Here is a 4,734-nt window from a genome sequence, read left to right as displayed (position 1 = left end):
ATGAGGTGGTTGAGCCACTTGCTGCTTCCCTGATCAACTGCCTCTATTCGGGTCAAGCCATGCAGTGCTCCTCTCACCTCAGAGGGTTTTCTTTGAGCCTGCAGCTCCCGTCTGAGCGTTTGTGGTCTGTAAGCAGATGCTTCGGAATCTGTTCTGTGAGCGTGCCACAGTCACATAGGGCCCCTAGGCTGGCTTAATACAGCCTTGGTTACCCCTTAAGCAACTGTGTTTCTAAATCCTTACCATGGCAAGTGCACACGCTAAGCCTCTGTGCACTTTCTAAAATCCACTTTGTGGTAAGTGTGCACGCTAAGCATTCTGCGTACTTTCTAAAATTCTTTATGGTAAGGGTTATGCGCTGTTAGCCTCATTCCCTTTCTCTGAGTTGGCTTAGGCCCTGGTTCTCGTCCTTGGGCTCCACTCAACTAATCTATCACTGTTGATACATTTCTGAGCAGGGTGTTGCTACCAAAGATCTGTCGAGTCAGTTCTTTGAGCGAGCTCATTCAGAGCCGGCAGTAGCCACGTGGGTGACAGGCCAGTGTCTGGGTTTTAGACCCTTGGCCGTATCCCCTCAAAGGAATCTCTTTCTTCTGATTCCAAGCCTTTGAGCTCTGCCCTAGGCTTGGGCTTCCCAGCCCAGCCACTATCAGGTAAGTTGTTTAGAGTATGCAGCTCAGGCCCTTGGCCGGAGGGTATAATGTCACTGACAGCCGTCAAGGCATCCTAGGGGCAACTCCCATGGCTATGGTAGAGTTGGTACTTAGTGCTCGCCGTGGTTTTCTGGCATGCACTCCCCTCAGCATGGTAGCGTGGGTATACCATTCCCCATAGCGACCCCTAGAGAACGCAGTTCGAAGTTCCCTCGAAAGGGAGCGTCTCAGGTTACGTATGTAACTATGGTTCCCTGAGAAGGGAACGAGGCACTGCGTCCTCTAGTTTCCTTGCCATGCATCGGACGCAAGCTTCAGACGAAGATGCGCTTGACGTGTTATCTCGGCGCCCTTTTATACTTTGATCGCGCAGGGTAATGACATCATAGGTTGTTGCCGGCCAATGTTATTGTCGTTTTTAGACGTATGCTTCAGACACCGGTCACGCTGAACGTGTTCCCCATAGCAACCCCTAGAGGACGCAGTGTCTCGTTCCCTTCTCAGGGAACCATGGTTACATACGTAACCTGAGACGTTTATCATTATGTAGGTCATTTTTTCAAAACTCCTCACTATGTGTATATGTGGGATAAACTGTGGATCATTCATCATTGCTTTGGCACATGCATTCAGTACATCTTTCCAGCTTTGGTTATGGGAAAGTGAGGATGGTTGCAACACTTTTTGCATTTCCTCCAGTTTCTCAGAGACTGAGAGTATTTGTATTGGAAAGCCAAAATTTTATTATATTAAACCAACATCTGTCAGCTACTCACCCACACTGCTGTAACATGACTTTGTGATGATATACGTACACTTTATACTTGAATAGACATGGTCAAATGTTGCAAATGACCCTATAACAGGGGATAGTTGCAACAGTTAAATTGGCTGTATAAAGACAAAGACTATTAAATGAAGAAATGATAAAAATAAATAATAAAAAATTATCATAATGATAGGAATACCAGTGTGTGTGTGTGTGTGTGTGTGCGACGATACATCTGTCAGAGAGCTGGCACGTGAGTCACTTTTTCTACATCTACAGCAGCGCAAAATACCAGAATTGAATTGGTTTTATGACAACACATTTGACAGTGACTATTTTAAAAACATTCCAAACACTCCGGACATTGTGATTGTAAACAAGGCTTTGAACTCTGTATTTGTCATTGAGGTTGGCTGTTGTTTTGATCTGTATTTTGATACCTGCTATCTTTCCAAACTGCTGAAATATCAGCCATTGGTTGAAGCCATCCATCAACTTGACTATCACTGTAAGTTAATTACCCTAGTATTTGGAAGTTTAGGTCATGTACACAAGAATGTGATTAAAGGTCTGCAGTTAAGTGGATTGCAAAAAAAGAAAGCAAAAAAATTTTTTTTTTCAGTTTCAGCCACTATAGGGAGTATGCAAATATGGAAACGATCGAGGTATGCATGCGCACATGTATACATTAGCTTCTCTTGATTCAAATGTCTGAATAAGGACATGATAGCTAGGAATGAGGTTCGTGATGAAACCATGAAGATAGTTTAGCCTCCTTCGCAAAAGTCTATTCCTAATATGTCCATGTTTTTCTGTTCATATGGCCATTTTATATAAACACATGTTCTTGGCCAAAGATCCTATATGTATGTCATCTATATCCTCATTGGTTAAAGGGTTGAAACTCCCCTCGACATATGCCTATATAATATCTTTGTATCTATGAATAAAGTTGAAGTATTGAGAATACCATTGAATGTGTGTTTTCTTGCTTCCCGGCCGTATATCTACACTTTAAAAGACTGAGAAAATTTCACGGAGGCAAAGAGAATTTACAGAGGGACCAATTGTTAATTTCTAACAGTGAGACAAAGAGAGGCTAAGACAAAAGGAAATTAGTCTACATCAGATCAGCTATTTACATAAATAAAAAAGGGGAAGAAACCTGACTCTTGAAAGGGGCTCTTTATTAATCCATAAAATTAGAATTTGGTTATGTTATGAGAAGTTGTATATCAATGGTGTGATGAGAGACAGCGTGTTGAGACAACAACATGTCCCTACACTGACACCCAAGACGAAACTTGCTATGCTAGTTTGGCACATGCTAGCTATGCCTATGAGAAGCAAAGAAAACACTGATAAAATGATATGATTTTACAATGCTACAGATTAGAGAGTATGACAAAAAATACCTTGAAAAATATTTCTTGCAGAAGGAATGGTCACATGTGTCTTTCTTCCAGGAATGAGGATGGGCTAATTGAGCATGTGCAGCATGAATACTGAAGGAATAAGCCAATGAACCTGTTGAATCGGTTCGCAAATCACACTGAACGATTCATTTGTGAATCGGACTGATCCAATTGCAGCTGTTCTTGAGTCAACAAGATCACAACTTGGTTCAAATAACTAACTGGCCTGCTCTGCTCGTCTGGAATGAGGATGAAGTGAAGTGTGTCCGGGAATGAGAAGGGTGATGTTGTAGGTACATGTAGGTTGTAGATAGGCATGATGATGGAAGAATAATGTTCTGTCCCACTCTGATCTTATCTGAGACAGCTGTTCTTCCTCATCCTCCTCTTATTCTCATTCCTTCAGCTCCAGTTCTTGCTTTACCATTGATTTCCATTTTCCTATAAAGTTGGGAAGCTCATCTTTGTCCTATTATAGTGCTAAAGCTTTGAATTCTAAGTGAACTACTGTTTACATCTCTGAGGACTGGGTGCTTCCAATTGTTGTTTCTAAGAGCTTGACACTGTGATTGGCATTGCTTTCTAAAGTTACTAAAGATAATTTATATGTTGTGCCTAATGTAGAGAACTGTGTGTAGTGTTTTGCAAAAGAGGCCTGTCTTAACGATAAAGTGGTCTCTTAGTTTCTCCAAGTGGTCTTTTTTTTGGTATCGCACCTTGACTTTTTACTTATTACAGTAGTATAAAATTGTGTACAAATATACATGTATACAATGCACTGTATTCACAAATTGTTATTCAGCTTGTTGTAATCAGCATAATTGTTTCAAACTAGATAAACTAATTACCACATTTTGGCATTATTACTATTTAGAATTATATATTTATATAATATTTATATGCATTACAAAAGTCGTAAATGGCAATCACAAGTGATTGTTTAGTTTTGTTTGTTTTTTTTCCTAATTAAAAAGGTACAGGTAGGCTGCTGTTTGCCAGCTATATACATAAACATCTGGCCATCAGAAGACATTTTTGGAAATCTAACATTGTAGTTAAAGGGGTCATAGGATGCCCATTTTCCACAAGTTGATATGATTCTTTGGGGTCTTAATGAAAAGTCTGTAACATGGTTTGGTTAAAATTTCTCAATGGTACTGTAAAAAACACATTTTTTACCCTGTCAAAAACAGCTCTTTTCAGATCAAGCCGTTTTTGTAGCATTTTCCTTTAAATGTTAATGAGCTCTGCTGACCCCGCCCCTCTCTTCCGAGCTGCTCTCAGAGAGACTGTTTACTTTAGCCGCATTCATCGTGAAACTTGCTAATTAGCACATTATTAGGAAAGGCGATTTGCAAAGATTCATTACAAAACATTATACTCACTTCCTCTGTAGATGAGGCTGGATCATGAATAATTTGCGCGAACATAGACGCATTTATGTAGATCGGGGGCACATTCCCTTCAGAAACAAACGAAATCCACTGCGTCTTCGGCGGCTCAGATGTCGGGAGTAAATGAAGACTGCTATGTTCACTATTACATCCAACAACAGAACACCTCAATCGCCTAGGAGTCATTCTTGTCTACATCTGCTCCAGCAGTGAAACAATGGCGGACTGATGACAGCTCACTCAGAGCAGGTCTGAGGTAAGACACCAGTCCAGTCTCTGCTGAAACGCTACTGTCAATCAAACTATCATGGGAGGGGCCTGTCTGTGTGACGTCACACAGACAAGCATCTGAGATCGGCTCGATTTGAGAAAGGGGAAAACATTTAACCAGATAAAAAAAAAACACTGGGTGGATTTTTATCATTATAGGGTGGTTGTGTACACACACTGCCAACACACATTTCAGTTAAAACAACTTGTAAAAGTCCATGAAGCACCCTATG

General features: G+C 40.8%; 1 protein-coding gene across 1 annotated transcript in view; it reads right to left on the bottom strand.

Moving 5' to 3' along the window:
* The window catches only part of LOC107724161 (uncharacterized), a 21,836-nt gene that overhangs the window by 4,187 nt on the left and 12,915 nt on the right, over window positions 1–4,734 (bottom strand). The gene's annotated exons all lie outside the window — the stretch shown is intronic.

The sequence above is a fragment of the Sinocyclocheilus rhinocerous genome, unplaced genomic scaffold (genome assembly GCF_001515625.1).
Source record: "Sinocyclocheilus rhinocerous isolate Xijiao unplaced genomic scaffold, SAMN03320098_v1.1 scaffold2170, whole genome shotgun sequence".
Taxonomy (NCBI): domain Eukaryota; kingdom Metazoa; phylum Chordata; class Actinopteri; order Cypriniformes; family Cyprinidae; genus Sinocyclocheilus; species Sinocyclocheilus rhinocerous.
Note: the sequence above shows the minus strand (reverse complement) of the source record. Positions and strands in the feature narration are given on the sequence as shown.